Here is a 13,742-nt window from a genome sequence, read left to right on the forward strand (position 1 = left end):
CAGCTGAGATGTTTTTCAAAGCCTGGGCTTCAACAAACATTTTCTGATAGAGATTTTGCCATAATTACAATTCTATGAGTAGCTATTGTCAGAGGTCTCACTGCCATTGTTACTGCTACCACCTCAGATGTAACAGGGGATCCTCTGAAATTGCAATTCAAGACATGAAACCTGTGCCATGAGTTTGCTGTGAGGAGCCCACTCTAGTTCTGCCAGCCTTTCATTTGTCCAATGTTTGTAATTATTACACACTGGGGGATACATGAAGGGAAGGTATTCTGTCACTACTGCAAAAGAATGTAATATAATATTTTGAATCCTCCTTCTCATGATCCTATCATATGCACTCAGTGGCTGTGCCATGTTCTAGCTTATTGTGGGAAAGTTCCTTTATATCTTATAGTTTCATACAAATCCAAGATTTTCTTCCAAATTTTGTATATAAAGTAGTCTCAATCTCTTCTTCACCTTTACAATTCTTTGTTATTTCTATTCAATAACTTATTCATGTCTCCTTAATTTTTACAGATAGTTTCATTCTTCCCCCAATTAAGAGCCATCCAAGTGTCTCTTTTCCTGACATAATTCTTGGTACATGCAAAGTCTGTGAACTTGCCACAGTGCACTTTCGTTTGGAGCAATGTACAAATAGCTTGGTAAAGTATCATAACCTTGGTATATCAGTATCTTACAGTTGTGTTTGTGTGGACATGTGGTGGTGTCTTGCTGAGTAGCATTCAATATTGTTGGATGTTTTGTAGGCTGTTCAGAGAATGTCAGAATTTGAATTAGAACATCCAACAAATATTTGTAAATTGCTTATTAAACTTGGCAGAGTGGAAGTGAAATCAAATACATGTTATTCCAAATTTGAGGAGATGTCTTAAGTTTAAATCTTTAATCCAGTGAGATTCTATCTTAGTTAATGGTGAGAGGTGTGGGTCCAGTTTCAGTCTTCTACAAGTTGCCAGCCAGTTCACCCAGCACCATTTGTTAAATAGGGAATCTTTTCCCCACCGAATGTTTTTAATTGGCTTGTCAAAGATCAAATAACGATATGTAGCTGGGTTCATCTCTTGGTTCTCTATTCTGTTCCAGACATCTCTCTGTTTTTGTGCCAGTACCATGCTGTTTTGATCACTATTGATTTATAGTATAGTCTGAGGTCCGGTAGCATGATTCCTCCTGCTTTGTTTTTATTTATGAGTAATGTCTTGGCTATTCGCATTTTTTTCTGATTCCATATAAAATGAAGTATTATTTTTTCAAGTATGACAGTGGAGCTTTAATAGGCATTGCATTAAAATTGTATATTGCTTTGGGTAATATGGACATTTTAACAATGTTGATTCTTCCCAGCCATGAGCATGGTATGTTTTTCCATTTGTTAACATTTTCAGCTATTTCTTTTCTTAGAGTTTCATAGTTCTCTTTATAGAGATCTTTCCTGTCCTTTGTTAGATAAACTCCCAAATATTTCATCTTCTTTGGCACATACCCAGGAGGCCAAAAATCACACTATAACAAAGATATTTGTACCAGAATGTTTATTGCAGCCTAATTCATAATTGCTAAGTCATGGAAAAAGTCCAAGTGCCCATTGATCCATGAATGGATTAATAAATTGTGGTATATGTACACCATGGAATATTATGCAGCCTTAAAGAAAAATGGAGACTTTACCTCTTTCGTGTTTATATGGATTGAGCTGGAACATATTCTTCTTAGTAAAGTATCTCAAGAGTGGAAGAAAACATATCCAATGTACTCATCCCTACTATGAAACTAATTTATGGCTTTCATATGAAAGCTATAACCTAGTTATAACCTAAGAATGGGGGAAGAGGGAGGGGGGGGAGGATGGGCAGAGGGAGGGTTATTGGTGGGATCACACCTACGGTGCATCTTACAAGGATACATGTGAAACTTAGTAAATGTAGAATATAAATGTCTTAACACAATAACTAAGAAAATGCCAGGAAGGCTGTGTTAACCAGTGTGATGAAAATATGTCAAATGGTCTACAAAACCAGTGTATGGTGCCCCATGATCGCATTAATGTACACAGCTATGATTTAATAATAAAAATAAAATAGAAAAAAGAATTGGGGGAGATAATTCCATGAAGAAAACTGGCAGTGTACAAATGAATTAAACATTTTTCTCAGGGGAGAGAAAGTGTCACTGATGAGAGAGGTCAAGGCAGCCAGTAATGTGCAGAACTGATGAAAGCATTGCAAAAAATTGTCAAAATTGTGGCCAACAACTCATGGCTCTTGCATCAAAACAATGCACCAGCTCACATGGCACCATCTGTGAGGGAGTTTTTAGCCAGTTAACAAATAACTGTATTGGCAAACCCTCCCTACTCCCCTGATCTGGCCCCAAAGACATTCTTCTTTACTCAAAGATAAAGGACATTTTGAAAGGAAGTCATTTTGATGACATTCAGGACATCAAGGATAATACAACAAAAGCTTTGACATCCATTCCTAGAAATAGTTCTGAAATTGCTTTGAAGAATGGACTAGATTCTGGCATCAGCACATAACTTCCCAAGGGAAGGTAACAATAGTGATAAATAGCAATGAGGTATGTAGCATTTTTTCTTTTTCTTTCTTTTTTTTATTAAATCATTTATAAATAGATCATGAATACATTTATGCCATTATGGGATTCAATGTGTTGATTATTTGTACAAATTGGAGTGCTTACATCCTACTAATCAACATAGCCTTCACCTCATTTACCCAATAAGGTCTAATAACAAGAATCCACAGAGAACTCAAACTTATTACTAAGAAAAAAAAACAAGTTATCCCATTTCATTGTAGGCCTTTTTCAAGGATGGTTTCATAAGTTTCAAATTGCAGGTTTCACAGACTAAAAACACAGATACCAGGGTATAGATAGCTACGTAGAACCAAAAACCTAGTATGTTTCTTACTATTTCCAATGCTGTAAAATAACTACCTATACTTCGTATCATTTTCCTTTGAGAATAAATGGTATAATCAACAAACATAGATATAAGCAATGTAGTCTTAATTTTTCCATGTTACAACTTTTTCTTTCAAAACTTGAATACTTTAGACTATGTCTATCATTTTATCCATCTTAAAATTCTATACTTTATTTCACTCCTTTTTTTCTCCTTTCCTGACAAAATTTCCAGCCAAATTTTAACATCATTCTTTCTTTTTTCTTTGTATTTTTAAAATAGCTTATAAAAAAAGTAACAAATGGTTAAAGCACTGGATTTTGTGGGAATTATAAAGTCTCATTGTATGTCCCCAAGTGTGAGTCACACAGATCTCTCTTCTACAGGATGAAATGTTTCAGGAAGATTCACAAGGTCCAAACAACACACCTTTAGAGTTCCATGGGTCTCAAGCTGGGGCTATCCTTCCTCCATGTGGCTGCAAGACAATAAGCATTTCATGGTACCAAAGATGAAACATTCTACCACATATGGCTCTCCCTTAATATTAAACCATTCCTCAAGATCTTCCCATCAACTTTCTTAAAGCAGTTCTACAACACAAGCTCTTCTTATCTCATATTACCTCTTTCCCTCCACTCCATCTTTTATAGTGTCAGAATGGTGTCACACTGTGAAGGCTCTTTCCATTACTCTAGAGTCTCCTATCTCTCTTTAACTTTCACAAGCATTCACCACTATTATTCTCTTTTAGATCTAATCACATCTTACTATCTTCTAGGTTGACATGAACAAAGTTGGTACCAACGGCAGTTCAAGAAAGAAGTAAAAACATGGATTTTGGAACTGGCTCAGTTACTGCAAGGAAAAATCCAATCCTAAGTAAAATGTGGGCACAGGTAATCCTTGGCAAAAGTGGTAACCCACGTGCTTAATATTTCACTGGTAGTGGAGAAGTTAGCCTTGCCAGAGTGCATGGCAACTACGTAGCGCCTACATTTGGGGAGAGTTGAAAGATTGCAGAGAGAAAATCTTATGGGCACATCTGCAAATGGTGCACCCATCACACTTTTTGTGGAAGCAGAAGTAGTCCTGAGTGAGACTATAGGCAGATTCCTGTGAGGTTCCAGGGACCTCATCAGCTGGCCAGTCAGATGGAAGAAACAAACAAACAAAGAAACAAATACCCTGTAAGATTGGCATAGACACAAGTGCGTAGAATCATGGGAATGGGCACAAAAGTGGAAATATTTTTGTATCTCATATTAATGCTACCAGAATGCCACTATCATGGAAAAGCTACCAAAAAACTGAAGAGAAAACGTAACTTAGACAGTAGAGGTTAACCAGATTTTGTCAGTGTACAATTTCCACAACCAGCTGAGCAGGCACACGAATGTTGTGGACAGGTTGGCAGAAACGGAGGGTACACATGACCCAACAATGTGTTCTCTGAGGCAGCAAGGCTGATTTAGCTATTATCACCTCTAAATTTCCTATCTGACATTAACAGAAACTAAAGCAGAGCCCCGGAAGAGGCATATTTCTCAAGGAAACCAGTGCACCACTAAGTGTCAAGTTAACTACATTGGACCCCTTGTCTTAGAAAGGCAGGTGATCCGTCCTCTCTGGGTAAGGGTTTTATATTGCCTACCAGATACTCAGCCAGTCCCATGAACTGGGGGTTGATGGAATACTTGATCTGCAAATGTGTAAAACCCCATAGAGCAGTGTCTGCTGAGCTTCTTAGCATCTTTCTTGCCAGGATCAGAATTCAACAAATTCTTACAAAGTGAAAACACCAATGATTTGGGGCTCACTTCCCTGTGTTTGCCCTCTTTCTAGGACTTTGTACCTCAAATATCGTCTGCTTTGGTAGCCCTGAACTCAAATTTTTATCTACAGGAAGCTTGGCACTTCCAATTGTTCTGCTAGGTTCTCTGCTTCTTGCCTATCATCCCTTGATTTTTTTTTTTTCCCTTCTCACACAGAGGCAAACATTGCCAAATCCCCTAAAAAGAAGAGTGGTTTGTACAGTGATGACTTTTGCTTTGCGGTCCTTTCTGTTTGGAATCTTGGCCTCTCTAGGCCTGGTCATCTCAGCAGCTTTCAAATTCTTTCAAACAGATTTTTTTCTGATACTTTATCTATACCTCTGTTTTTTCTCAGTAGTAATAGTGGGGCAAAAGAAAGCCACAAGATAAATCTTCCTAGCAGAAAGTAGGAGCGCTCTCTATGTGCTTAAATAAAACCCAAAGGACCAAATATCAATCATTGCTACTCTACAAATCATTCATTTAGAAATTACATCTCTAACTTTTATAGTAACCCAATCAATGTCCAATTATCTATGGAATATTTCTTTGAATTATCTTACTTTTTGTTTCCATGAATGAAAAACTGGTGTCCCTTGAAATAAACATGAAGTAATAAGATAAAAAAATCATTAACTTTTTTGAACTCACAATATGTGTTTGAAATTCTTATAAAACATATCTTATATTCTTAAGGTCTAACAACCCTCAAAAATAAGTATCATTACTTATTTTTAAAAGTAGAGCACGGAGAGGTTAAGAAACTTATCTTTATTACCTGAGGTCTCCAAGCTAGTAAGTGGCAGAGCCAAAAATTAAACCAAGGTAGTCTGGCTTTAAAGCCTAAAACTTAACAACTATATTTTATTACAACAGTGTAAATATGTCGATGGTGTGGAATCTTAGTTAAATTCTGTTTCCTACTAAGGGTTAATAGGAAGTATTAAAATAATGTTAAAACATAACAACAACAAACATATTTGCACCATGATGCATTAAAAATATTGAAAGACATTTATAATCTATACTAATAGATCAGACATCTGCCCTTGCATTATGCACCATTGGCGTGATCCCACCATTCACCCTTAAATGTCTTAACACAATAACTAAGTAAATGAGATGAGGTATATATTAACCAGTGTTATGTAAGCATTCCTAATTCTATATGAAATCAGTACATTGTACCCCACAAGGCATTAATGTGTACATGATCTATGTGTTTATGATTTAATAAAAAAAAAGAAAAAAGAAAAAGCTCAAAAAAATATTGAAAGAGAACTGGAAAAGAAATAGTTGTTTTATGTGATTCATGACACTTAGTGTTCAACTTGTGTGTGCATCTTGTACTTGGGAAAACACTTTCAAACCAATTAGTTTTTAGCAAAGTTACTTACAATATTTGATTTATCTAAACAAATCAAGAAAAAGACCATGCTTTGTACAAAACAAAATTGTTGAAGTTCCAACAGAAACACTCCAATAAAATTTCTGCTAAGAGCTCAGTTTAACTTATTATGTACTAAAAACAATAGAATACTAACTTTGCTCTTTAAATATCTTTATGGTTATTTGGTCAAAATGAACAAATTATCACCTTCTTGATTTTTCAGAATTATTAATTAAGATAAGACTTTTGCATGAGTTGGATCGGAAGATAAGGGAAGAAATCTCAGTGAATTGCCAGTACAGAAAAATAAATAAATAAATAAATAAATAAATAAATTCTAAATGTACCTAAATAATGTACATTACTTAGGATAATGGCTTTAAAAAAAAAAAAAAAGATCCACCTACTACAAAGTTATTAGAATAGCCAAGATACAGAACACCAAAAAAATCAAATGCTAATGAGGATGTGGAACAACAGGAACTCTTCATTCATTGCTGGTAGAAATACAAAATGATACGCTACCTTGGGAGACAGTTGGTTGTTTCTTATAAAATTAAACATATTTTTACTATATGACCCAGAAATCAAGCTCTTTGATATCTATACAAACAAACTGAAAACATGCTCACACAAAAACCTGCACACATGTGTTTATAGCAGCTTTATTTATAATTGTCAAAATCTGGCAGCAACTGAGCTGTCCCTCAGTGAATGAATGTATGAAAAACGGTGGTGCATGTAGACAAAGAATGCGATTCACCAATGAAAGTAAACAAATCAGCAAGCCATGAGAAGCACATTACTAAGTATAAAAACGTCAATCTAAAAAGGTTACATCCTGTATGAGCCCAACCTTACAACATTTTGGAAAAGCCATAACATCGTAGTCATTAAAAAGAACAATGATTCCTGGGAGTTAAGGAGGGAGGGTAAGACGAACAGGCTGAGCACAGAGGGCTTTGAGAACTTAAACCACTTCACATGATATTATAATAGTACATAGTTGTATACTTTTGCCTAAAGCCACAGAATATAACACCAAGAGTGAAACCAAAACAACAGACTCTGGATAATAATGATATGGCGACATAGGTTCATCTGTTTTAACAAATATGCCACTTTAATGGAGGATGGGGCAGAAATCCTTTGTAGGAGAAAGGGATAAGTGGCATATGAGAAAAACTCTGCATTTTCCCCTCAATTTTTCAATGAACATAAAGCTTTTCTAAAACAATACAGTTTATTTTAAAAGGTTGTTTTGTATTTATTTCAGTTAAGTCATCTAGGATGTCTGCAGTCATAGAATTAATCAGATAAATTGTCAATTTTCCACTGATATTTTTTTCAAACTCCTTCATTCCCTCCAAAAGCCAAGACCATATTGGTTAGGTGCTACTAAATGCTGGTTAAGAATACCAGTTAATTAATTCACCTTTATAAAAGACATCATTCATTTCAGTAAGGGCAAATGCTTGGAAATAAGTTTCTTTAGAATCGTTTCTTTTCAATTTCTGTTAACTACTCCAAAAAAGGATTTACCCAGATATGTAATGCAACCATTATTAATGCCTATTTCACTTTCACCAAGAAATACCATTTTTTATCCAGACACATTGAGAAAGGTTTGGGAAAATTATAATAACATTAATTTAATTGATACAATGCTTCTATAGTAGGATAGGGCTGATGTTTGGTTCATTCAGTTAATTGAAAAATGTCTGACATAGACTCTTATTTCCAAAGCTAGACCTGCTGTCAAGCAAAACAATAAAGCATCCTTCCTGTCAGAAAAAGCCTGACTTCATTTCCCAATTAAAATAAGTGTGTCAATATTAATCCCATGAGAATAATTTCAATTATGAATTCTAATTCTAGGATGCATGGATAATTTGATTACAGCTGGAGAGCTGATGTATATGCATTTTGCCTTGCTAGGAGTTTGAATGATCTGCTGCTTTCTTCCTCAGGAACAGCGCACTATTTCACTAGAATTGACAAAGGGACAAGTCAAGGCATTAAATGAAAATTATTGCTACAAAATTCAGAGGAGGTTTATCTTTCTTTTATAAAGTGAAAAGAGGGCAATTATAAAAGAAGCGTAAGAAAAGAGACCCTATGTGATGATTTTAGCCCTATGAAAAGATACATGGGGGAGGGTAAAAATCTAGAAATTAATATCATTAAAACAATATGTGCCCATTTACTAGTTGAGACGTCTTCCTGAGCCCTGAAGGGTACTTATACTCCCGTGTGATTATCATTGCTATAAAGATTTCTTTATACTTAAACTATTTTAAGTGATTTATTTTAATCTAATTGGGGGCTATTAAAACCCACATCTTACATGACTGCATTATTGTACACAGCTATGATTTAAAAAAAAAAAAACCCACATCTTATTATCATTATCGTGAAAAATAACTCAAAGCTTAAAGTTGACTATCTTCAGTTACCCTAAAACATGATTTAAGTTTAGTACAACATAAAAGATACTTTTATACCTTATACATTTTATATTAAAGGGCATTTAAATGAGAACCCTACAAGACATTAGCAGTAGCTTCTCTCTTCCCTAATGCACAAAGATTTTAAATTTCAATTCATTTCAGATTTGAATATTTCCTTGCTGTAGTTAATATGATATATGATATATACTCAGATCTATTTAGAGAACAATAGAATAAGGTATGTATCACTCCAAATTTGATAATCAATTTTATTTAACATAATAAAGCAAAACAAAAGAGAAGTAGGTATAATTTAAATGGAGTTTGGAATATGGCTACAAATACCCAGCAGATTTTCAAATGTACAGCAAATAACTGTTTTCTATTTTTTCTTTAGAGAGTCCAAAGAGAAAACAGTTCCATTAAAGTGTTTAAAATATAATAGATCTTTCTGAAGAAGCCATTCATTTTGACTCATAATTGAAAGAAAACATTCTAGAATAATAATCTTCTTGACATAGTGCATGTGTCTGGTTTTTAAAGTCCAAGCAGAGTTTTGGAAAAGTAACTAATAATGGGATTGAATGGTAATGGAGAAAATAAGAGATAGAAAGGTTATAGAAAGTCGTGAGCAGCTGAATCCAAGGTATTTGACGTTATTGCTCCAAGCACCATTTTTAACTATGGTAAACCTTTCCGTTCAATAGTGAATAATAATAGCAATGTTTGCAAGACCATAATAATGAAATGGAATTTTAAGGAAATTCTTCCTGGCTCTTATTTTAACAAGAACATTTTATAGGAACTCAAGAAATAGAAATTAAAATTATTCTCCCTAACAGGTTTCAGGTGTATTGAGCACTATTTCAGTGTTGCTGACTGGTTTCAGCGTGGCTTTGAATAATTCATGTTCAGATCATTGTTTTTTTAGGAAGCAGACTTGGTAAAAGAATCCTGTCTTATTCCACTGCTGACTCACTTTAGACCTTCCTCCCACCTGACAAGTATGTTTCTAATTGAAATGCATAGTAAAGTTTTCCTGTCCAGGAAAAGAAATGCAGAAAAAGTAGTTTATAGATAATCTTATTTCAGCAGTTTGACTGGTTGAAATCAAAATAAAAAGCTTCCAAAGTTTGTCTAAAGAAAAAAGAATAAAGTCACATTTGTCAAGCAACAAATATTGTAGACATATTTATAGCAAAAAAAGAGATTACTATTTTCTAGAACAACTGCTCTTTATAATAGCACAGTTTGGTTTATATCCCAGAAGGATGGATGAAACAGCAAACATTCAGTACAGATTGCTAATAAAACCATATTATGAAAACTACAATGGTAGCAGAAACTCATATACTTACTTCTTCATTATTTACAATGTAAACATTGAAAAGTTGACACATTGATCAAAACTCCTTGCCAAGTGGCACAGGCTTTTGGAGTTTTTACTATTATTCAAAGCTTAATAGACTGCTCCTAACACTGCACAGTTTTCCTCTGCCTTTTGGCTTCTGCCTTAGCAGGTAAACATCTTCACTTCCAAAACAGACTCATTCTTACCATAGCTATTAATATAGATGGTGTCTTCAGCCTCCCACTCGCTGTGTCTCAAATCCTAATATGTTTTTAACTCCTTTTTGTCTTTTGCCACTGACCTGCAATAAGAAATCACTGTTATCTATTCTACTTCTATGATTTTCTTAAAGATATCCCTTCTTTCCATTTTCACTTCTGTTAGTCCAGTTTAACTTTTCTACCAAACTGCAAGCACGTGGTCAAGCCAATTGAGGCCCACCGCCTGTTTTGTAAGTAAACTTTTATTGTACAAAGCCATGCTCTTCCACCTGCACCCTGCCCATGGCTGTTTTCACTTTTCAACAGTACTTGAGTAATTGTGACAAAAACCATACGGCCCACAGAGCCCAAAGTATTTGTTCTCTTACAGAAAGCATTTGTCATCTACTGAACCAGAATACTGAGATAAGCATTTGAACTGATCCTCTTATCCATAGACTCTTCTAAAGTAACTCTTTATGTACTGTCAGTTGAATCTTTTAGAAACATCAACATTGACGATAGTCTCTTGTTTCAAACCCTCAAAGCCTCATACTTCTGCATTAAAACACGCAATTCTGAGCCTGCTACTAAAAGCCCTGTCTGTGTCTGACTTATACAGATAGAGACTTTGTCTTCTTGGTATAGATGGCCTTGTACTCACCAACTTCTTTTAGAATATCTATTTCTTTTCCTATGAAACATTGTATGATGGTACTTACAACCACAACTAAAGCAATACCCATTGCAGGAATCTTTCAATATTCCCCCGATTCATCTAATAATATATGAACTTTCTTATTTTCCTTAGAAGATTTTGTTTAATTTATTATTATTATTATTATCATTTTTATATTTGCTATCGCCACTTGTCTTCTCCCCTCACTAAACTTCAGGTTTACTGAGGAGTAAAACTTTTTACCACTTCTCCTTCGTCTGTTGTTGGTCCCAGTTTGCTTCCTTGAATTTGTTTATTTACTTAACAGACATTTGTTTTGCAACTTGTATTTATTTGTTTAATGTCTATTCCATCACCTAGCCTAAATCTAGGTGCTGGGGTGTTACTGATGTATCCTCAGTGCAGAGAACAGCTGTTGGTACATACAAAGCTCTGCGATACTTATTTACTAGAGTAATGAATTACCTGAAATAAATTAATAAATGGAAGAAGAAGAAGTCAAAGATATCTCTAAGATTTATGGCTAGGCCCCAGTGAGCACACAGTCATCAGAAGCACAGGGAAGTTTGGGGGACATGAATACCTTTTTGTTTTGGCATAGTATTTTGAGATGCCTAAAGAGTTAGAATGTGAGTTTGGAGAGCAGGAGAAAAAGTCTGAATTAGCAACAGGCATTTTGAATACCTCCTTGCAGTTAATGAGCTAACCCACGAATAATATGTACAATGAAATGGGAGTTTAAGAATGGCAGTCTGAGAAATGACTGTAATGGAAAGACAGTGTTAGAGAGGTCTGTGAAAGAAATATTATGGAACCAATAGAAGGGTGGAAAGAAAACTAGGAGTGAGTCTTTACAAACCAGTAGAGGAACAAGTTTTGAAAATGAAGAAATTTCATAGGTGGGCCCTGGAGTGCTCCAAGTCTAACCAAACTCTCTACTGAATTACATGTTGCAAAGAACATATAGATGGAGATAAACAAGATTATATTCATGGCAGTACACATTACCTGGTATATATATGATTCTAGAGCTTTCCCTCTAGGGAAGAGGAAACTTCCGATGACCTTTTAGTCACTGGGCTTCTTTAAGTGTGGGGGTGATGGGCTGTATAGATTTGGGAGTTGGATGAGATATAATGAACCTGGACTAGGGACATCCAAACATTTCATGTTGTACCTGTGTGTGTCTCAGACTATTACTATTTCTTCATTTTCTCATCTATTATTGAGGTAATAGTATCTACTTTTCAAATTACACAGTTTAAATATGATATAAATGAAGACAGTTATTTCAATCTTTGGTCTATGTTATATTTCATGGAAACTAAATATGTTTTAATACTTTGAAAATTAATGGAGGTAAAAACGTGGGCCTAACTATTCCTTGACAAAAACATCCAAAAAACTCTTCCATGTACTCTTTAACAGATAACGCAAGAACAGTGCATTTCAAAAAAAGTTCCAGAGCCTTAGTAATATCTCTGTGAAAAAGTCAAGAGCATTCAGATAATCTGCTTTATAAATTCCTTCATCTGTAACAAGATAAATAAACATAAACAGAATCAAAGTTTAAATTAAATTCTGCATTCTAATTACCAACAGACATCCTAAATTGGGGTGAATAACTGTTGTCAACTTCCCTATATGAATCATTCTTAATTTTCCTTGGAAAAAGTTTGGAAATACACAAGATAATACAACTCAAAGTAAAGGATGACTGATAATTTTGCTCAACATTACACTATTTCTATAGTAAAGTGTTTCTTTCATTCACTTTAGAACCATCTAAAACACTCTGTCCTTAATGAATAAATCATTTCTAATACGATTTACACATGATTCTACTCCAAAGGCATTTAGGGAGTTAGTTCTTTCTTAAGTGGTGTTATGTGCTACCCAAGGACTAATGTGAAGAATTTAATAAAATGGTCATTATTTTAGAGTATAAGTATGTTGTTAGAACATCTATACTGTCTTTTAATTGAAACTACTTAATTTCCAACTAGAAGTCTATATGACCCATATTTGATTTTATTCAGTTATTTCACTGTTATTTAACTGAATATACATCGTTTGAAATCCTTTCTTCATAAGTGGTATTTAATACATGATCATTTAAAAAACATATGTTAAACTAGTTAAGGTCATGTATAAAGATCTGCCCAAAACTTGAAATTGTTTTTCACACTGTGTTTCCATTTAGAGTAAGTAAAATAATTTATTTGAGCATTCAATATTAAATTCTCTAGAAAAATATGTAAAAACTATCTAAACTGTCTTAAATTTACTCCCAAGCTTAAGTAAATCCAAGTAATTTCTAAACATATTTCCTTCTATTCATATTATACTTATTAATAAAAATATAAATTTGAGTATATGGCAAGTTTAAAACACATTTATGTATCAAAAATCTATCAGTTTTGTTTTTAATAAAGGGCTGTCATTCTTCAATATCCATCTTTATCTCGACAAATTCTTTTTTTTTTTTTTTTTGGTAGAGACAGAGTTTCACTTTATTGCCCTCAGTAGAGTGCCGTGGCCTCACACAGCTCACAGCAACCTCCAACTCCTGGGCTTAGGCGATTCTCCTGCCTTAGCCTCCCGAGTAGCTGGGACTACAGGCGCCCGCCACAACGCCCGGCTATTTTTGTTGCAGTTTGGCCGGGGCTGGGTTTGAACCCGCCACCCTCGGTATATGGGGCCCGTGCCCTGCTCACTGAGCCACAGGCGCTGCCCCTCGACAAATTCTATAGCAGCAAATAAGAAAAAAATATTTTCTTTATCAAAAATTAAAAAAAATCTATGCAAGAAAATTTAATTTTTGATCAGATTTTCTCATAAAGTAGCCAAGTGAAAATTTCTCTATATAATCTGAATAGAAATAGCCAAAATAGATGATTTAGAACTTTTTCTTAAA

The sequence above is a fragment of the Nycticebus coucang genome, chromosome 1 (genome assembly GCF_027406575.1).
Source record: "Nycticebus coucang isolate mNycCou1 chromosome 1, mNycCou1.pri, whole genome shotgun sequence".
NCBI lineage: Eukaryota > Metazoa > Chordata > Mammalia > Primates > Lorisidae > Nycticebus > Nycticebus coucang.